Consider the following 23,175-nt stretch of genomic DNA (forward strand, 5'->3'; position numbering starts at 1 on the left):
TTTATTTTGGGGTGCTTTATTATTTTTTTAGGGGGCTTAGATTAGGTGTAATTAGTTTAAAATTCTTGTAATCTTTTTTATTTTTTGTAATTTAGTGGGATTCTTTTGTAATTAAGGCCTAGATTTGGAGTTTGGCGGTAGAAGGGCTGTTAACGCTCCGCGGGCTTTTTTCTGGCCGCACCATAAATTTAACTCTGGTATCGAGAGTTCAAACAAATGCTGCGTTAGGATCCAAAAAAGAAGCGTAGAGAATTTTTACCGCAAATGCAACTCTCGATACCAGAGTTGCTTACAGACGCGGCCAGCCTCAAAAACGTGCTCGTGCACGATTCTCCCATAGGAAACAATGGGGCTGTTTGAGCTGAAAAAAAAACCTAACACCTGCAAAAAAGCTGCGTTCAGCTCCTAACGCAGCCCCATTGTTTCCAATGGGAAAACACTTCCTACGTCTGCACCTAACACCCTAACATGTACCCCGAGTCTAAACACCCCTACCCTTACACGTATTAACCCCTAATCTGCCGCCCCCGCTATCGCTGACCCCTGCATATTATTATTAACCCCTAATCTTCCGCTCCGTAAACCGCCGCTACTTACATTATCCCTATGTACCCCTAATCTGCTGCCCCTAACACCGCCGACCCCTGTATTATATTTATTAACCCCTAATCTGCCCTCCCTAACATCGCCGACACCTAACTTCAATTATTAACCCCTAATCTGACGACCGGACCTCACCGCTATTCTAATAAATGGATTAACCCCTAAAGCTAAGTCTAACACTAACACTAACACCCCCCTAACTTAAATATAATTTACATCTAACAAAATAAATTAACTCTTATTAAATAACTTATTCCTATTTAAAGCTAAATACTTACCTGTAAAATAAATCCTAATATAGCTACAATATAAATAATAATTATATTATAGCTATTTTAGGATTAATATTTATTAATTATTTTAACCAGGTACAATAGCTATTAAATAGTTAAGAACTATTTAATAGTTACCTAGTTAAAATAATAACAAATTTACCTGTAAAATAAATCCTAACCTAAGTTATAATTAAACCTAACACTACCCTATCAATAAATTAATTAAATAAACTACCTACAATTACCTACAATTAAACCTAACACTACACTATCAATAAATAAATTAAATACAATTTCTACAAATAACTACAATTACATAAACTAACTAAAGTACAAAAAATAAAAAAGAACTAAGTTACAAAAAATAAAAAAATATTTACAAACATAAGAAAAATATTACAACAATTTTAAACTAATTACACCTACTCTAAGCCCCCTAATAAAATAACAAAGACCCCCAAAATAACAAAATGCCCTACCCTATTCTAAATTAATAAATTTAAAAGCTCTTTTACCTTACCAGCCCTGAACAGGGCCCTTTGCGGGGCATGCCCCAAGAAGTTCAGCTCTTTTGCCTGTAAAAAAAAACATACAATACCCCCCCCCCAACATTACAACCCACCACCCACATACCCCTAATCTAACCCAAACCCCCCTTAAATAAACCTAACACTAAGCCCCTGAAGATCTTCCTACCTTGTCTTCACCATCCAGGTATCACCAATCCGTCCTGGCTCCAAAATCTTCATCCAACCCAAGCGGGGGTTGGCGATCCATCATCCGGTGGCTGAAGAGGTCCAGAAGAGGCTCCAAAGTCTTCCTCCTATCCGGCAAGAAGAGGACATCCGGACCGGCAAACATCTTCTCCAATCGGCATCTTCGATCTTCTTGCATCCGGTGCGGAGCGGGTCCATCTTGAAGCAGGCGACGCGGATCCATCCTCTTCTTCCGTTGTCTCCCGACGAATGACGGTTCCTTTAAGGGACGTCATCCAAGATGGCGTCCCTTGAATTCCGATTGGCTGATAGGATTCTATCAGCCAATCGGAATTAAGGTATGAATATTCTGATTGGCTGATGGAATCAGCCAATCAGAATCAAGTTCAATCCCATTGGCTGATCCAATCAGCCAATCAGATTGAGCTCGCATTCTATTGGCTGTTCCGATCAGCCAATAGAATGCGAGCTCAATCTGATTGGCTGATTGGATCAGCCAATAGGATTGAACTTGATTCTGATTGGCTGATTCCATCAGCCAATCAGAATTTTCCTACCTTAATTCCGATTGGCTGATAGAATCCTATCAGCCAATCGGAATTCAAGGGACGCCATCTTGGATGACGTCCCTTAAAGGAACCGTCATTCGTCGGGAGACAACGGAAGAAGAGGATGGATCCGCGTCGCCTGCTTCAAGATGGACCCGCTCCGCACCGGATGCAAGAAGATCGAAGATGCCGCTTGGAGAAGATGTTTGCCGGTCCGGATGTCCTCTTCTTGCCGGATAGGAGGAAGACTTTGGAGCCTCTTCTGGACCTCTTCAGCCACCGGATGATGGATCGCCAACCCCCGCTTGGGTTGGATGAAGATTTTGGAGCCAGGACGGATCGGTGATACCTGGATGGTGAAGACAAGGTAGGAAGATCTTCAGGGGCTTAGTGTTAGGCTTATTTAAGGGGAGTTTGGGTTAGATTAGGGGTATGTGGGTGGTGGGTTGTAATGTTGGGGGGGGGTATTGTATGTTTTTTTTTACAGGCAAAAGAGCTGAACTTCTTGGGGCATGCCCCGCAAAGGGCCCTGTTCAGGGCTGGTAAGGTAAAAGAGCTTTTAAATTTATTAATTTAGAATAGGGTAGGGCATTTTGTTATTTTGGGGGTCTTTGTTATTTTATTAGGGGGCTTAGAGTAGGTGTAATCAGTTTAAAATTGTTGTAATATTTTTCTTATGTTTGTAAATATTTTTTTATTTTTTGTAACTTAGTTCTTTTTTATTTTTTGTACTTTAGTTAGTTTATGTAATTGTAGTTATTTGTAGCAATTGTATTTAATTTATTTATTGATAGTGTAGTGTTAGGTTAATTGTAGGTAATTGTAGGTAGTTTATTTAATTAATTTATTGATAGGGTAGTGTTAGGTTTAATTATAACTTAGGTTAGGATTTATTTTACAGGTAAATTTGTTATTATTTTAACTAGGTAACTATTAAATAGTTCTTAACTATTTAATAGCTATTGTACCTGGTTAAAATAATTTCAAAGTTGCCTGTAAAATAAATATTAATCCTAAAATAGCTATAATATAATTATTATTTATATTGTAGCTATATTAGGATTTATTTTACAGGTAAGTATTTAGCTTTAAATAGGAATAAGTTATTTAATAAGAGTTAATTTATTTCGTTAGATGTAAATTATATTTAAGTTAGGGGGGTGTTAGTGTTAGTGTTAGACTTAGCTTTAGGGGTTAATCCATTTATTAGAATAGCGGTGAGGTCCGGTCGTCAGATTAGGGGTTAATAATTGAAGTTAGGTGTCGGCGATGTTAGGGAGGGCAGATTAGGGGTTAATACTATTTATGATAGGGTTAGTGAGGCGGATTAGGGGTTAATTACTTTATTATAGTAGCGGTGCGGTCCGCTCAGCAGATTAGGGGTTAATAAGTGTAGGCAGGTGTCGGCGACGTTGAGGGGGCAGATTAGGGGTTAATAAATATAATATATGGGTCGGCGGTGTTAGGGGCAGCAGATTAGGGGTACATAAGGATAACGTAGGTGGCGGCGCTTTGCGGTCGGCAGATTAGGGGTTAATTATTGTAAGTAGCTGGCGGCGACGTTGTGGGGGGCAGGTTAGGGGTTAATAAATGTAATACAGGGGTCGGCGGGGTTAGGGGCAGCAGATTAGGGGTACATAAGTATAACGTAGGTGGCGGTCGGCAGATTAGGGGTTAAAAAAATTTAATCGAGTGGCGGCGATGTGGGGGGACCTCGGTTTAGGGGTACATAGGTAGTTTATGGGTGTTAGTGTACTTTAGGGTACAGTAGTTAAGAGCTTTATAAACCGGCGTTAGCCCAGAAAGCTCTTAACTCCTGCTATTTTCCTGCGGCTGGAGTTTTGTCGTTAGAGCTCTAACGCTCACTTCAGAAACGACTCTAAATACCGGCGTTAGAAAGATCCCATTGAAAAGATAGGATACGCAATTGACGTAAGGGGATCTGCGGTATGGAAAAGTCGCGGCTGAAAAGTGAGCGTTAGACCCTTTAATCACTGACTCCAAATACCAGCGGGCGGCCAAAACCAGCGTTAGGAGCCTCTAACGCTGGTTTTCACGGCTACCGCCGAACTCTAAATCTAGGCCTAAGTGTTTTTTTTGTAGTTTAGTTGATTTAATTGTAGATAATTGTAGGTAGTTAATTTAATTAATTTAATGATAGTGTAGTGTTAGGTTTAATTGTAGCTTAGGTTAGGATTTATTTTACAGGTAATTTTGTAATTATTTTAACTAGGTAGCTATTAAATAGTTATTAACTATTTAATAGCTATTGTACCTGGTTAAAATAAATACAAAGTTGCCTGTAAAATAAATATAAATCCTAAAATAGCTACAATATAATTATTCATTATATTGTAGATATATTAGGGTTTATTTTACAGGTAAGTATTTAGTTTTAAATAGGATTAATTTATTTAATAAGATTTATTTTATTTCGTTAGATTTAAATTATATTTAACTTAGGGGGGTGTTAGGGTTATGGTAAGACTTAGCTTTAGGGGTTAATACATTTATTATAGTAGCGGTGAGGTCCGGTCGGCAGATTAGGAGTTAATAAGTGTAGGTAAGGTAGCGGCGACGTTGGGGGGAGCAGATTAGGGGTTAATAAATATAATATAGGGGTCTGCGATAGCGGGAGCGGCAGATTAGGGGTTAATAAGTATAAGGTTAGGAGTGTTTAGACTCGGGGTACATGTTAGAGTGTTAGGTGCAGACTTAGGAAGTGTTTCCCCATAGGAAACAATGGGGCTGCGTTAGGAGCTGAACGCTGCTTTTTTGCAGGTGTTAGTTTTTTTTCCAGCTCAAACTGCCCCATTGTTTCCTATGGGGGAATCATGCACGAGCACGTTTTTGAAGCTGGCCGCGTACGTAAGCAACGCTAGTATTGAGAGTTGAAGTGGCGGTAAATATGCCTGTACGCTCCCTTTTTGGAGCCTAACGCAGCCCTTCAGAGAACTCTAAATACCAGCGTTGTTTAAAAGGTGCGGGAGAAAAAAAACACACGTAGCTAATGCACCCCTTTGGCCGCAAAACTCTAAATCTAGCCGTAAGTTACACAAAATAACAAACACTAAGTTGCAAAAAAAAATAAACACTAAGTTACACAAAATAAAAAATAAATTATCAAACATTTAAACTAATTACACCTAATCTAAGAGCCCTATAAAAATAAAAAGCCCCCCCCCAAATAAAAAACCCATAGCCTACAATGAACTACCAATGGCCCTAAAAAGGGCCTTTTGCGAGCATTGCCCCAAAGAAATCAGCTCTTTTACCTGTAAAAATAAAATACAAATACCCCCCAACAGTAAAACCCACCACCCACACAACCAACCCCCCAAATAAAAACCTAACTAAAAAAACCTAAGCTCCCCATTGCCCTGAAAAGGGCATTTGGATGGGCATTGCCCATAAAAGGGCATTTAGCTCTATTGCTGCCCAAACCCTAATCTAAAACTAAAACCCACGTAATAAACCCTTTAAAAAACTAACACTAACCCCTGAAGATCTACTTACAGTTTTGAAGACCGGACATCCATCCTCAAAGAAGCCGGGAGAAGTCCTCATCGAAGCCAGCAGAAGTCTTCATCCAAGCGGCTGAAGTCTTCATCCAAGCCTGCAGAAGTCTTCACCCAGACGGCATCTTCTATCTTCTTCCATTCAGCGCGGAGCGGCTCCATCTTCAAGACATCCGACGTGCAACATCCTCTTCTTACGACGTCTTCTTCGGAATGAAGGTTCCTTTAAATGATGTCATCCAAGATGGCGTCCCTTAGATTCTGATTGGCTGATAGAATTTTATCAGCCAATAGGAATTAAGGTTGAAAAAAATCCTATTGACTGTTGCAATCAGCCAATAGGATTGAACTTTCATTCTATTGGCTGATCCAATCCGTCAATAGGATTGAGCTCACATTCTATTGGCTGATTGGAATAGCCAATAGAATGAGAGCTCAATCCTATTGGCTGATTGCAACAGCCAATAGGATTTTTTCAACCTTAATTCCGATTGGCTGATAGAATTCTATCAGCCAATCGGAATCTCAGAGATGCCATCTTGGATGATGTCATTTAAAGGAACCTTCTGTGATATCCCTTTAAGTCTTTCTGACTATCAGCACTTCCTCCTATTTAAGGAAGTGCTTTTCCATTACTCAGTGCCTGAAAATTGAAGTGGATTCTCTCATCCTGTGCTACTGCTCTTTCCAAGCAGTTTACTTTTCCCTTTCAGGTCATAAGTATTTTATTTTTTGAAGGCTGTTTGTATCTCAAAGTTTGCTGCACTTCTTTTCTGATACTTTTGGACTGATACTGCTAATCGTATCCCTACGCTACCGGAACTCTATCACACGCGGCTGAAGCCGCACTCACACAAGCTGCTACCGGAACGCCGCTCTCTACTAATCTCCGGTTTAGCACTTACTCTGCTGTTATTACCGCTCTCCACGCTACACCATCGCTCCTGGGAAAATCTGGTCTTGTCACCACGCTGGTTTGGGTATCGTATTGTATACAAATCATAAGGTTTCCAAAAATAACGCTAAGTGTTTCTACTTACCTGAGGTGTATTACACTGAATTAACCTTCTCCTTGCTGGTCAATATTGCGTGTGTGCTGGAACTTTTTATATATATTTTAGAGTGTTTGTGTGAGTGCGTGAAACATAAGGAAAGATATTTTACCATTACTTTATCTAGAGTTGAACTCTATCACTTCATTTCTTATCCTGAATATAAAGGATTTTTTCTCAATTTTTCTTTTTTGACAATATTAATGAATCATTGCTTATATAATAGAGACTTAATAAGTATCTTTCATAAGATTTATTATTATCATTCATAGAGGTTTAATCCATACTTTTCATTTCAATTACTAAAAGTAAATGCTCACCTTGAACATGCTAGTAGAACAAGTTATGTTTATTAGCTGTTTATAAGAATAGAGCTACATTCCATTTATTTTATTTTTTATTAAATTTTCTCTGAAGTTTGGTGAGACAAAATTATCACAGAATTTTCAGGCCTACAAAAATAAAGTTTTTTTTTTTTTTATTTGGAAGATGGATTCAAATGAAATTAAAAATGAATTTTCTAATATACATCAAAAACTAGAATATCTTGCTAGAGCCTTAACAGAGGTACAAACTGAAAATAAAGCTCTCAAAACCTTAATAAAAGATTGTATGTCAGGGAAAGAAGCAGGAATTGCTGAACCTCACATACAATACCCACAACCCTTCTCTGGCAAGCGCAGCGATTTCAGGGATTTTAAAAGTGCATGCAAACTTCTTTTCTCACTTAGACCTAAAACATACCATAGTGAAAGGATAAAGGTCTGTACCACTATTTCCTTCCTCCAGGGGGAGCCACGCTCCTGGGCCAATAGATTCTTTGAAAGTGAACATCCAATATTAGATTCGCTTGAAGAATTTTTTTTAGCTATGACTGCCTTGTATGAGGATTCCCACACTCAAATAACAGCTGAAAATAAATTAAGATCTATGAGACAGGGGAAAAGAAACATTGAAGAATATATTACTGAATTTCAAATGTGGATAGATGACTCTCAATGGAACGAGATCAGCTTAAAGAACCAATTCAGATTGGGTCTCTCTGAATCCCTTAAAGATGAATTGTCACGATTAGAGATGCCTGACACACTGAATGGGTTGATGAAATTAAGCACCACTTTGGACCGAAGGTTACGTGAAAGAAAGGCTGAAAGAGCTTCCTATGAAGTTGTGCCCAGACGTTCCTATCCCTGTTCTACAACCATGGAAAAAGCTGTTTCAAACCAGGTTCCTATGGAGATTGGAACTATAAGGGGTCCTCTAACCCCAGAAGAAAAAAACAGACGCAGATTAGAAAATCTCTGTCTTTATTGTGGACAAAAAGACCACTCCGTCACAAATTGTCCATCTCTATTGAGACAGAAAAAGGGTAAGGGTAGCTTCAATCACAAAATTTTTCACATTACCCAAAATCCACATCTCACTCTCACCTTTTCTTTACAGTGGGATCAGAAAAACGTGCGATCTAACGCTTTGATTGATTCTGGGGCGTCAGGAAATTACATAGATATAGCATATGTTAAGCTCAATAAAATTCCAACTGTTGTCAAAACACAACCTGTTTCAGTTAAACTTATTGATGGTTCTATTATACAACAGGGCCCCATTACCCATCAGACAATCCCTTTACTCATAACAACTGACCAAGGACATTCTGAATATATTACTTTTGACCTCATACCTATCTACATGCATACTATCATCTTAGGATTTAGCTGGTTACAAATACATAATCCTCATATTGACTGGTCATCACCACAAGTAAACTTTGACTCTGACTATTGTATAAAAACTTGTTTTCCATATCAGGTAATCTCTACTATAGAACATGAGCTGCCTCAAATTTATTAGGACCTGGCAGAGGTGTTTGACCTCAAAGAGGCAGAAAACCTCCCACCACATAGGGAATTTGACTGTCCCATTGATTTAATACCGGGATCTCAAATACCACATGGAAAGATTTACCCTCTTTCACAAGAAGAATTGGTATATCTAAGATCATATTTAGATGAAAACTTGAGAAAAGGGTTCATCTCACACTCAACATCCCCTGCTGCTGCAGGACTGTTTTTAGTACGCAACAAAGATGGAACAATAAGACCTATTATTGACTACAGGGCATTGAATGAAATAATAATTAAAAATAGGTATCCTCTACCTCTCATACCAGAGTTACTAGAAAGATTAAATGAGGCCACGATCTACTCAAAATTAGATCTAAAGGGCGCTTATAATCTTATTCGCATAAAGGAAGGACACGAATGGAAAACCGCGTTCAGAACCCGTTATGGTCTTTTCCAGTATAACGTAATGCCCTTTGGTCTAAGCAATGCTCCCGCAACCTTCCAACATTTTATCAACGAGATTTTTCATGATCTAATGGATATCTGTGTCATCATATATCTAGATGATATTCTGATTTATTCAAAATCTTCCATAGAACATGAAAAACATGTTAGGTGGGTTCTTACTCGTCTCAAGGAGCATAAGTTATATGCAAAGCTGGAAAAATGTGTTTTCCATGTCTCTAAAATAAAGTTTTTGGGTTATATAATTACCCCAAACAAGATAGAAATGGATCCTGAAAAAGTAACCGCAATTAAAGACTGGCCTATACCCACTACAGTAAAAGCATTACAGCGATTTATTGGTTTCGCAAACTATTACCGTAAATTTATTAAAAACTTCTCCTCAGTGATAAGACCATTAACACAATTAACTAGTATAAAACATCGCTTTAAGTGGTCTGAACAAGCCCAGAAGACTTTTGATAGTCTTAAGGAAATGTTCACAACAGCTCCAATACTAACACTGCCTAAATTTGATCAACAATTCCTGTTGGAAGTTGATGCATCGAACACAGGCATTGGGGCTATTCTTTCCCAACAAAATAAGGAGACAGGTGAAGTTCATCCCATTGCGTTCTATTCAAGAACTTTGACTTGTGCTGAAGCTAACTATAGTGTTGGAGATAAAGAACTCCTTGCTATTAAGTGTTCACTAGAACAATGGAGACACCTATTAGAAGGATCAGTAATTCCATTTCTTATTTATACTGATCATAAAAACTTAGAATACTTAAAGAAGAATAAGACTTTAACAGCTAGACAAGCAAGGTGGTCACTTTTTCTAGATCGCTTTAACTTTTTAATAACTTATAAACCAGGGAGTCAAAACACAAAGGCAGATGCACTTTCTCGTATTCATGAGTTACTTCCTAATGAACAACCTAACTTCACTATCCCTCCAGAAAAGATAATAGGTACCTTAACACCCTTAGAAGAAGAGATTTACACTGCTCTAAAACATGATTCAATACCACTACAGAATTGTTCAAAAGATCCTACTACAGGTCTTTTTTATCATGAGGAAAAGTTATACGTACCTGAGAAAATAAGATCTTCCATTCTCACACACACCCATGATGACACCATATCTGGTCACCCAGGGATACAGAAAACCATTGAACTTACCCGTCGTAAGTTTTGGTGGCCAGTGATGAATAAATATATTTATGATTACGTCTCTAGGTGTGAGAATTGCGCTAGGGTTACTCAGACCTCTGCCCATTCCAGATAAACCATGGAGTACTATTGCCATGGATTTTATAGTGGAGTTACCTGCATCACAACAATATAACACTATCATGGTAGTAGTCGACCATTTAACAAGACTGGCTCATTTTATTCCACTCAAGGGATTACCAACTGCCATGACTACAGCTAAAGTATTTCTTGATCAGGTTGTAAGACTACACGGTTTACCCTCTAATATTATTACTGATAGGGGTACCCAATTCACCTCTTCCTTCTGGAGATCTTTGTGTAAGCTACTGAAAATTGATCATCGCTACACTACTGCTTTCCATCCACAGACAAATGGGTTGACAGAAAGACTGAACCAGACCATTGAACACTTTTTACGTTGTTATATTTCACATTTGCAAGATGACTGGTTAATTTACCTCCCTATGGCAGAATTTACTCATAATAATTCATTGTGTTCCTCAACCAAAACATCCCCCTTTTTCGCAACTTATGGGTACCATCCTAACACTATAACCTTGTCCCACAAAACAGTGAATTCCCCTTCAGCTTTAGATTTTTCTTCCAAACTTCAAGAACGATTGAAAGTATTGAAAACACATCTAGCTGAGGCTAAGGAATACCAAAAGAAATACTATGATCGGAAACATTCGATTGGACCTGAATATAAAATAGGTGACTTAGTGTTACTCTCTACTAAAAACCTCAAACTTCAGGTCCCTAGCAAGAAATTGGCTAACCAGTTTCTGGGACCTTACCCTGTAGAGCAGATAATAAATCCCAATGTGGTCAAGCTCACATTACCCAAGGATTACAAGTTTCATCCCACCTTCCATATTTCATTATTGAAACCTTTTCATTCAATGACACGCACAGCAGTTGATCTTCCGCCTCCTATCTCAGTGGATCTTCAAGAGGAATTTGAAGTTGAATCAATACTGGATTCTAGGATTCGACGACAAAGATTGGAATATCTCATCAGATGGAAGGGTTATGGTCCAGAGGATGATTCCTGGCATCTTCATTCAGAAGTTCATGCCCCTCGTCTGGTGAAGTCATTTCATCATCGTTACCCCCTTAAACCTGGTCTGGAATCCCCGGGGGTGATTCCCTGAGAAGGGGGGGATGTGATATCCCTTTAAGACTTTCTGACTATCAGCACTTCCTCCTATTTAAGGAAGTGCTTTTCCATTACTCAGTGCCTGAAAATTGAAGTGGATTCTCTCATCCTGTGCTACTGCTCTTTCCAAGCAGTTTACTTTTCCCTTTCAGGTCATAAGTATTTTATTTTTTGAAGGCTGTTTGTATCTCAAAGTTTGCTGCACTTCTTTTCTGATACTTTTGGACTGATACTGCTAATCGTATCCCTACGCTACCGGAACTCTATCACACGCGGCTGAAGCCGCACTCACACAAGCTGCTACCGGAACGCCGCTCTCTACTAATCTCCGGTTTAGCACTTACTCTGCTGTTATTACCGCTCTCCACGCTACACCATCGCTCCTGGGAAAATCTGGTCTTGTCACCACGCTGGTTTGGGTATCGTATTGTATACAAATCATAAGGTTTCCAAAAATAACGCTAAGTGTTTCTACTTACCTGAGGTGTATTACACTGAATTAACCTTCTCCTTGCTGGTCAATATTGCGTGTGTGCTGGAACTTTGTATATATATTTTAGAGTGTTTGTGTGAGTGCGTGAAACATAAGGAAAGATATTTTACCATTACTTTATCTAGAGTTGAACTCTATCACTTCATTTCTTATCCTGAATATAAAGGATTTTTTCTCAATTTTTCTTTTTTGACAATATTAATGAATCATTGCTTATATAATAGAGACTTAATAAGTATCTTTCATAAGATTTATTATTATCATTCATAGAGGTTTAATCCATACTTTTCATTTCAATTACTAAAAGTAAATGCTCACCTTGAACATGCTAGTAGAACAAGTTATATTTACTAGCTGTTTATAAGAATAGAGCTACATTCCATTTATTTTATTTTTTATTAAATTTTCTCTGAAGTTTGGTGAGACAAAATTATCACACCTTCATTCCGAAGAAGACGTCGTAAGAAGAGGATGCTCCGTGTCGGATGTCTTGAAGATGGAGTCGCTCTGCGCCGGATGCATGAAGATAGAAGATGCCGTCTGCGTGAAGACTTCTGTGGGCTTGGATGAAGACTTCGGCCGCTTGGATGAAGACTTCTGCTGGCTTCGACGAGGACTTCTCCCGGCTTCGTTGATGGATGTCTGGTCTTCAAACCTGTAAGTGGATCTTCAGGGGTTAGTGTTAGGTTTTTTTAGGGGTTTATTGGGTGCGTTTTAGTTTTAGATTAGGGTTGGGCAGCAATAGAGCTAAATGCCCTTTTAAGGGCAATGCCCATCCAAATGCCCTTTTCAGGGCAATGGGGAGCTTAGGTTTTATTAGTTAGGTTTTTTATTTGGGGGGGTTGGTTGTGTGGGTGGTGGGTTTTACTGTTGGGGGGTATTTGTATTTTTTTTTTTTACAGGTAAAAGAGCTGATTTCTTTGGGGCAATGCCCCACAAAAGGCCCTTTTAATCGCCATTGGTAGTTTATTGTAGGCTAGGGTTTTTTTTTATTTTGGGGGGGCTTTTTTATTTTCATAGGGCTCTTAGATTAGGTGTAATTAGTTTAACTATTTGATAATTATTTTTTTTATTTTGTGTAACTTAGTGTTTATTTTTTTTGTAACTTACTTATTTGCGTTAGCCTTAAAAAGCAGCGTTGAGAGGTCCCAATGCTGCTTTTTAATGCCCGCTGGTATTACGAGTCTAGCAGGTACAGGTGTACCGCTCACTTTTCTTCCGCGACTCGAGCATACCGCAAATCCCCTTACATCAATTGCATATCCTATCCTTTTAATGGGATTTGCCTAAAGCCGGTATTACGAGTCTTGGAAGAAGTGAGCGGTAGACCTTCTCCTGTCCAGACTCCTACCGCATTTAAAAGTCAGTAGTTAAGAGTTTTATTGGCTAACGCCGTAGCATAAAACTCTTAACTAAAGTGCTCAAAAGTACACTAACACCCATAAACTACCTATTATATAAAATATAGTTTAATGTAATTTTAGTATAATAGTTAGGGTAGGTTAATTAGTAGCTTAATATAGTTTAATTTAAATCTAAAGGTAAGTTTAAATTTATTATAAGATAGGGATGAGTTAATATTTAATATAAAGTTAGTGGGTTGCTTGTGGTTTAGGGGTTAATAGTTTAATTTAGTTTATGGCGATGTGGGGGGCTGGCGGTTTAGGGGTTAATAGGTTTAGTAAGTGGTAGTGATGTGGGAGGCCAGAGGTTTAGGGGTTAATACCTTTAGTTAGTTGCGGCGGGGTCCAGGAGTGGCTAGATAGGGGTTAATACCTTTATTTAGTTGCAGCGGTGTCGGGGAGCAGTGGGATAGGGGTTAATAACTTTATTTAGTTGCGGCAGGGTCCGGGATCGGCGGAATAGGAGTTAAACAGTTTAGTATAGTGGCAGTGTTTAGTGACAGTATACAAATAAAGCTGTGAAAAAGCTGAATAGCAGCGAGATCGATGACTGTTAGTTAACAACAGTCCGCTGCTTATCGCCCAGTACTTGGTGCATGGCTTTTTGACAGATTTTTATATAAATATGGAGAGCGTATACAGGTCCACAGCCGCGATGCGTATTGGTGCCGTCGAATGCAAGTAAGTTGACGGCTTGATAAGTAGGCCTCTAAATCTTATCTGGAAACCTAAAAAGGTGACCCTTGTCTAAGGAATCAAGAAATTGATCCTCCAACCATGTCTTGATGAAACCACACTAGTTGTTTCAAGTGAGATTCTGCTAAATGAAAAGATTAAAGCTAGTACCAAAATATCATCCAGATAAGAAAACACCGCAATACCCTGCTCTCTGATTACAGATAAAAGGGCACCAAGAATCTTTGAAAAGAATCTCTGAGCTGTCGCTAGCCCAAAAGGATGAGCAACAAATTGGTAATGCTTATCTAGAAAAGAGAATCTCAGAAAACAATAGTGGTTTGAATGAATTGGAATGTGAAAATAAGCGTCCTGTAAGTCTATTGTGAACATGAAGTGACCTTGCTGAACAGAAAGGCAGAATAGTCCCTATAAGTCACCATCTTGAGAGTTGGGACAAAAACGATTAAAAAATTTCAGATCCAGAATTGGTCTGAACGAATTCTTTCTTTGGGACAATAAATAGATTTGAATAGAAACCCAAACTCCATTTCTGCAGAGGAACTGGAACCATCACCCCTGAAAACTCTAAATCTGAAACACATTTCTGAAAAACCTGAGCTTTCACAGGGTTTATTGTAACATGGGAAAGAATCTTCCGATGGGAGGTTTTTATACTGAAACCTATTCAATACCCCTGAGAAAACAATATTCTGAATCCACTGATTTTGAACAGAAACTGTCCAAATGTGTAGAAAGAAATTTAATCTTCCTCCCCACCAGTTAAACTGGTTTAAAGGCTGCACCTTAATGCACTCTTAGGGGCTGAAATTAGTTTAATTAGAAGGCTTGGATTTATTCAAATTTCTTAGAAAATCTCAAATTAGAGCCAGAGGGGCCCATGTATCAAGCTCTGGATGGAGCTTGAGGGCCCGTGTTTCTTGCGAGCTTGTAGGCTCTCCAGAAACACCAGTTATGAAGCAGCTGTCTAAAGACCACTGCTCCATAACCTTTCCACCTGCTCTGAGCAGGCGGGCAGACATCGCCGCAATTCGGATCATGTCCGCTCACATCATGATAAATAGGCCCCACATCAGAGATTAAAGCCATAAAACTTTTCTAGTAAAAATGGCTAAAAACATAGATTTAATATAAATTAAAATGACATAAAATATAGCATCACAAATATCTCAATGCCAATAGACGCCTTTGCAACTCAAAGCGACCGTTATCCCCTGAAAATTACCACGAAGCATTTGAAATATCTGGGTATCACTCTGGCCTCATCGGTTAGAGAAATTGTTAATGTAAATTATAAGTGCATTAGAGACGAAATTATATGAGATTTCGCGATGTGGAAGAATAAATCCATCTCATGGATGGGAAGAATTCACGTGGCTACAATGAATGTCTTGCCTAGAGTAGTGTATATTATGCAGGCAATCCCTCTCGCATCAGCGGGGCACATAATTCACCAAATTCAGTCGGCAATCGAATCATACATTTGGAACGGTTTGAGACCGAGGATTAGTAAAAGGACAATGTATCTCCCTAGAGACAGAGGAGGGGCCGGTGTCCCTCGATTGAGCGAGTACCTTAAGGCTATTCTGCTGCAACGACTAGTGGAGTGGTGCAATGGATCTGCCGACAAAACTTGGATAGGCTTGGATAGGGAGATTCTTCAAAGGGGTAATGTGGGATCACTTGCATGGATCAGCCCTACGCATCACCCTAGTTCTATCTCCCTGTATCCCCTGATTGAGGATGTACTACATGGATGGGACAAGCTAATTAAAGTGGGATCCCACATCTCCACCTCTGTCTCGCCAGTGACGCCTGTCCGTGAAAACCCAGATAATGGGTTAGCGAACAAAGCTTACTTCCACGGTTCTTTTTATACATTAGCTGAGATCGCCATTTCGGGTGCTTTGGTACAGGGCAAGATCAGACCTCAAGCGGAATTGGCTGACTGGGATTGTGATTTGTTTTCCTCATGGTTCAGAATGGCGCAATTTAACCACTACTTCAGCAACATTCGAGATAGAGACTTGTTGACTAGACAGAAAACACCCTTCGAGGTGCTTTGCACCTCGGCAATTACGCCGCATCATCTTATCTCAATCTTGTATAAGTTGCTGGTAGAAGGAGGCAGTGTGGCAATGCCTTCCTATGTGGCTGCCTGGCAACGAGAATTGGGTTTTGAACCTGATTCAAAAGCCTGCATGTCCATATTTTGTAAAGCAAAGTGGGCGTCGGTCTCGGTGAGACTTCAGGAAATGCACTTTACATTTTTGAGTAGGTGGTATCTTACCCCACAGAGGCTGAAAAAAATATATCCACATACTGGTGGGGAGTATTGGAGAGGCTGCGGAGAGGAGGAATCTATGTTGCATATCTGGTGGCAAAGTCCCCATATACAGCCCTTCTGGGAAAATGTGTTCCAGGAATGTAGCAGACTACTGAAAATCATTCTACCCCCCAACCCTAAATATCTTATATACCATGAACTACCTAAAATTGCCATGGAGGCAGAACGTCAGTTGTTCCTCCTGATGTTAAATTGTGTGAAGGGACTCATACCAAGACATTGGAGGTCGCTGCACATGCCAAGCCTTGAAGAGTGGAGGGCTGGGGTCTGGGATCTGTTGAGCCTAGAGAGGTTTCATTATTTAAAGACTGGGAAACTTGAAACATATGAATACATGACCCTGATCTGGGAGGGTAAAGAACTATAGGATATTGCAAGCACCACTAGATAGCGGGTGAACTGTAGTCATAAAATCTGAGAAGTGACATGTTTATTTGTGTTAAAAAAAAATTCTCTCTCCTCTCCCCCCCTTCTCCAATCTCTTCTCCAATCTCTTGTTTCCCCTCCTTCCTCTCCCCCGCACCCTTGTGCATTCCCCATCTTTGCTGGTCCCTCTCCTTCTCCCCCACCACTGTCCTCATCCATCCCACTGAAGTGTTCAAAGACCATCTTGCGCTGACTTTATTGGACTTAACTGCTTTTTGCACTATAGAGTAGTAACTTTTGTAATGTTACTTACCGTGGTTGTCATGGTCCAGCATTCTCAGTTAGAAATACTTATGATTAATGATGCTACAAAGCACATAGTTGGTAATGCAATAATGAACAAACATACTGCAACAATGTTGTAATCTGTCAGTCTTTGATTGAGGCTTGTCTGATTTGATATGTGATAGCAATTTTGGCTTCGACAGTACTGCTATTTACTATAAATGTCAAAGATGTATTATTATATGTGTTCTTTCAATAAAGCTTTCTTCAATAAAAAAAAAAAAATATAGCATCACAAATGAAATGATTAGCATGTTGAAGTAATAGAGCAATGCTTAGACAATTCAAGATCAGATAACTAAACTGCCCAACCAAAAAGTTAAAACAGCAAGAACATCAGCCATAGAAATATAAGTATGATTCCCTACGATAGGAAACAAAGTACGTTCGGCAAGAGAAAAAATAGCCCCACCTTAGGGACTTTTACCCAAAAACTCAAAATTAGCCATATGTAAAGGATATACGGCTAGATTACGTGTTTTGCGGTATGAGTGAAAAAGCAACGTTAAGCCTCATAATGCTGCTTTTTCACTACCGCTGGTATTACGAGTCTTGCAGGTTTAGGGGCACCGCACACTTTTTTGGCCTTAACGCAAATTAACTTACACATATGGCCAGTTGGCCACTAGCAGGGGGTGTTAATCAACCCAATTGTATCCGATCGGGCTGATTAACCCCTAATCTGCCACTCCGAATATCGGCATTTATCGAAGTGCGGCGAACATGATATGCTACATCGTATCATGTCCATCCGCACCTTAATAAATTGACCCTGAAGTATTTGTACTATAAAAACATTATCAGTATGAAATAATATAAAATAACAAGTGCCACATATTTGAGCTGAAGAAATAAAATCAGCTAAATAAACAATAAACACACTTAGATTTGGTAGAAATTGTGTACAGGCAGCATAGTTCCTACAGTAACATCAGAGGCAGAATCAGTTTGAGACATCTTGTAAAATGTAACAAAAACAGAAAAAATAACATATAAACAAAATATCCAATTTCCTCAAAATAGCAGTTTCAGGAGTGGAAAAAAAATGCTTATGCTAAAATACTTAAATGAAAATAAAATAAAAAAGCAACTATCATAGCCCTCTGTAAACAAATGAGAGCAGAGAGCAAAAGAGGGAGAGACTTAATATAACCAATTTTTTGGAGGCAAATAATGACGCAAATGCAGAGAAAAAAACTTTTGGCACAAAGTTAACAAGAAATGACACGACTCGCATCATAACAAGCGCGACTTTGCGGCAAAAATGTTTTCGTCAACAAAGATGCAAGAAACAATGTGACTCGCGTCACAACAAACACAACCTCTGCGCCAAAAATATTTGCCCCAAAAATGACGCAATAAATAGAAGCATTTTGCGCCATCACTTGCCTAATTTGCCCGGGAAATTTTGAAAAAACAAGTCCAAAGTTACAACTAGCTGGAACCTCAGGTAAGAAAAAAATTACTAAATTTCTCCCAAAAATATAATTTCAATGCTGAAACTGTTAGACTACAAAGAGAAATAAACATAGACCTGACTCATGGCAAATATATGCAGTATACAGTATATTAAAACTTTAAAATATAAAGTGCCAAGCATAGCTGAGAGTGTCTTGAAAAATAATATATACTTACCTGAAGACACCCATCCACATATAGCAGACAGCCAAACCAGTACTGAAACATATCAGCAGAGGTAATGGTAGAGGAGTATAATGTCGATTTGTAAAGGAAGGTGGCAGATGAATCCTCACGACCAAATTTACAGAGAGCCTTAGAATAGATTTCCCATAGGTGAAAAGATGGTATAATCAGGCAATACCCCCTTCACATCCCTCAGACAAACTGTAATTTGAGAGGAATTGGGCTTTAAAATGCTTAGAAGCACCTTTCACTGAAGAAATCAAGCTCGACTTGCTTCACCCTCCTCCAACGAAGGCAAAGTTTGTAAAACTGAGGTATGAGTGAGGTGGGGGGTGTATTTATAGGCATTTTGAGGTTTGGGAAACTTTGCCCTCTCCTGGTTGGAATGTATATCCCATACGTCACTAGCTCATGGACTATAAATCTCTATGAATATATTTACAGGTATAGCTATATACAGATATACATAGGAATATCAATTTAAAAAATCATAGAACATATTCCCCTATATAAAGAACATTGAAATTTGAAATATGTACAGGAAATACACAGTAAAACACATTATTAAATATTATTACATAAATATTATTTAGACACACACATATACTGTATATATTATGGCGCTTTGCAGTCAAATACATCACCATATACCTTTGAACCCTTATAACAATTTTTAGTAATATTTTTATGACACATTTTTATCAGATGGTGTATATATGAGTGTAACACAGCGCTGGGACAGCCAATAGGATTTAAGCAGCTCTCATCCTATTGGCTGATTTGACATTTTCAGCCAATAGGAATGCAAGGTACCCCAATATAAAACGGGAACCTTGCATTCAAGTTTCAATGTGTGGCGGACAATCGCATGAAGAGGAGCCTCCATGTTGGACAACCGCGCCACCATCAAAGACCGCTCCGTGTATCAGAATTACGCTCCGCACCTCCGGGAAGAAGATAGATGTCCCCGAGCAAGATGAAGATGTCGCCGCCTGGATGAAGATGAATGGCCGAACTTCAGGAACGTTGAGTACATTTTTTTGGATTAGGGTTAGTTTTTTGGGGGGGATTTGGGTGGGGTTTTTTTAAATTAGAGATTTTTTTTTAATGGGCAGCAAAAGAAGAGCTGATTGCCCTTCTAAGGGCAATGTCCATACAAATGCCCCTTTAGGGGCAATGCGTAGATTAGATTTTTATAGTTAGGTCTTTTTTTATTTTGAGGGGTTGGGTGTGTGTGGGGTTTTACTGTTAGGGGTTAATGTGTATTTCTTTTTAGTTAAAAGAGCTGATTGCTTCAGGGCAACGCCCTACAAAAGGCCCTTTTAAGGGTTATTGGTAGTTTAGTCTTAGATTATTTTTGTTTTTATTTTGGGGTGGATTTTTTTTTTTTTAGAGGTATTAGAATAAGTTTATTTATTTTTTTATCTTGGATACTTTTTTTTTTAATGTAATCTTAGATTTTTTTATTTTTTGTGATCTTAGATTTTGTATTTAAATTAAATCTTAGGTTTTATTTATTGGTGATTTATTGGCGATTTAGGGGTTAATAGGTTAAATATGTAATTTGCTTTGTGGAGGGTTGGCGGATTAGGGGTTAATAGTTTAAATATGTACTTTGCATTGTGGGGGGATGGCAGTTTAGGGGTTAATACATTTATTAGTTATTGCGGTGGGGGGGATGGTAATTGAGGGGTAGATATTGCGCATGCGTTAGGTGTTTGCTTACATCATAACAGTGAGCAACTGGTAAAATATATGTGCCGCACTTGTATGCGCTGCCGTATATGTGATCGAGTGTAAGTGTAGTGTAAGGTCGGGTTACCATAGTAACCAATGAATTTTCAGAAAATCCAGCATCGGATGGAAGTTTTAATACAACGCTAACTTACACCTACACGAAAAGGGCGACTACTCGCAATCCGCAAACTATTTTAATGGAAACCTGGTACTAAAATGGAGCCGTAAATTACTTTTAAATACCGGCAACTTCGGTAGCTTTTGGCTCCATTTTTAACGTCTCAATGAAAAGGAGCCCAGAGTGTTCTTTGGGGGTTTTTTCAAACAATTTAAGGTTAGAGTATAAGATCTACCAAGGACGTCTGGTTTCTATTGTTGTTGTAAACTGTGTAAAATGCTGGTAACAAGAAGTTTCTCCAAAAAAGTCCTCCAATAAACTTGTATCTAGTGGTGCGCAGCTTATTATCTTTGATTAATTAGCTTTGTTGTATCACAGATAATCAAGCCTTGTATGGTGGTACTGAGTGTAATAGTGTTAAAATGTATATTAACCCTTTGAGTGCTAATGACGGCTCTGAGCCGTCACAGAGTTTCTCACTCTGTGAGCACTCTCCCACCGTGAGGGAGATCTGGGGGCTCCTTACTGCTCCTACCCTGGTGATCGTGCCTGTAGAGTGACAGGCATCGCCGGGGCTTCACGTGATGTGCGGTGACATCACGCGCAATTACGTGATGACATCACTGCGCAACTTTATTTATACTTAACAATGTTAAGTATAGGAGGAGGGGGCATGCTGCTTAGAAGCCTGTATATCAGGCATCTAAGCAGCTACAGACCCCCAAGACCCATTGTTGGAAAGGTAATCGCTTAACCTTTCCAACAGTGTAAGTCTTGGGGTCTGTAAAAAAAAAAAAAAGTTAAAAAAAATGTTTTCAAAAATTGGAAAAATAAAAAAATAAAAATAAAATATTAGCACCCAGGTGAGAAAAAGCTTAGCAGCCAAAGGGTTAAGTAATGTTCCACCCAACTCATCCAACTCATACTCAGACTGTCATTGTGCCATTTTGAATTCTTAGCAAGTGGTTGCATTGCTGGCATAGATTTATTTTTTATTATTCATATGTCATTTGGAATAGAGATGAATGTGTTTTTCCGTACACAGTGCAAAACTCTAGTTCCCTGCCATTGTATAAGCAGGAGAAGCGCTGCGTGGTTTCTGTTAATGAGAGATAACTTGTCAGAATTCTACAGAACATAACAGGTGCGCAAGATTAAGAAGGCCTAGGATATCAGTAACTTTAGTTCAGAGACCGCTACCTTGGAATAGCAGATTCTTGCTGATATCTTGATGACACAATTAAAGATTTATTTGCAAATAACATAAACCTTTTCCATTTGCAATGTAGAGATTTGTCGAGAAGTTCTACTAACTTGCTTCTAGCAAAGTTTATGAAATATAAAAAGGGTTTCCTACACAAAATATATTGTATTCTCCTTAGTACAGAGCTGTATAGTTATTTTAAGCAGATAATATATATTATTAGTGCAGAGATTTATGAACCCTCTGCTAACTAAAACCATTTTTTTCTGTTCAATTAGGATCAAAATCTAAATGGAATGTTCTGAATATCTTCATAATATTATTATTTCTAAATATTTATCTAGTTGATCTCAGTGCCAAAGTTAGGAGAAAATTGTCAGCATATTCAGATGGTCTTTCCAACTAAACTGTATGGTACAAAAATACAGCCCCTCACTGATGGTTCTGTATAATTATCTGCATTATATTGACTGGAACATTACTTGTAATCAATGGGAGATGGTCAGTCTCCCTTTTATGTTTAAATACAAATACAACGTTTGATTTAGCACACCTTGCAAAAAGTTTATATACAAATCTTTGGGAGTGCTGCCAATGTGACCAAATAGTTACACAAAACAGGCGGTATTGGCGCACATCCATTTGCAAATTAACAACACATTTTTAATTGCAGCACAAAAACATCTATGCTTTCAAATAAAATTGGGATCTTAGTCACACAATATGGCCATATTCTGCGTAGATTTTCAAACATTCTAATGCTCTCTTTAAATATTATATTCAAATTATTCAATATTTGAAATATAAAAATGTGAATTGATATATTTGTATCTATTATGTATTCATTTACTAAATTCCCTACAACATGAACTATTGAGCTTCTGAATAGTATTTGTTAAATCAGATGTTAAATTAAAATTTCCAATGTGAATATTCAATCTAAATATGAATATTCAAAAAGGAAAGTAACATTTAATAACCGGAAATAATATTCGATTACTAAATTTTAATGGATTTTAGTTCTTATCTACATTCAAATGTCCAAAACTAATGTCCACGGGACTATTCGTTCTAACAAACCAATTGTACTTTCACCACATTAGCCCATCTATAGTGTATATATATGTATATTTGTGTGCACGTATGTGTGTATGTGTGCTTGTGTGTATATATATGTATATTTGTGTGCACGTGTGTGTGTATGTGTGCTTGTGTGTATATATATGTATATTTGTGTGCACGTATGTGTGTGTGTGTATGTGTGCATGTGTATATATATATGTATATTTGTGTGCACGTATGTGTGTGTGTGTGTGTGTGTGTATGCATGTGTGTATATATTATATATATGTATATTTGTGTGCACGTATGTGTGTGTGTGTGTGTATGCATGTGTGTATATATTATATATATATGTATATTTGTGTGCACGTATGTGTGTGTGT

Source organism: Bombina bombina, chromosome 1 (genome assembly GCF_027579735.1).
Source record: "Bombina bombina isolate aBomBom1 chromosome 1, aBomBom1.pri, whole genome shotgun sequence".
Taxonomy (NCBI): Eukaryota; Metazoa; Chordata; class Amphibia; order Anura; family Bombinatoridae; genus Bombina; species Bombina bombina.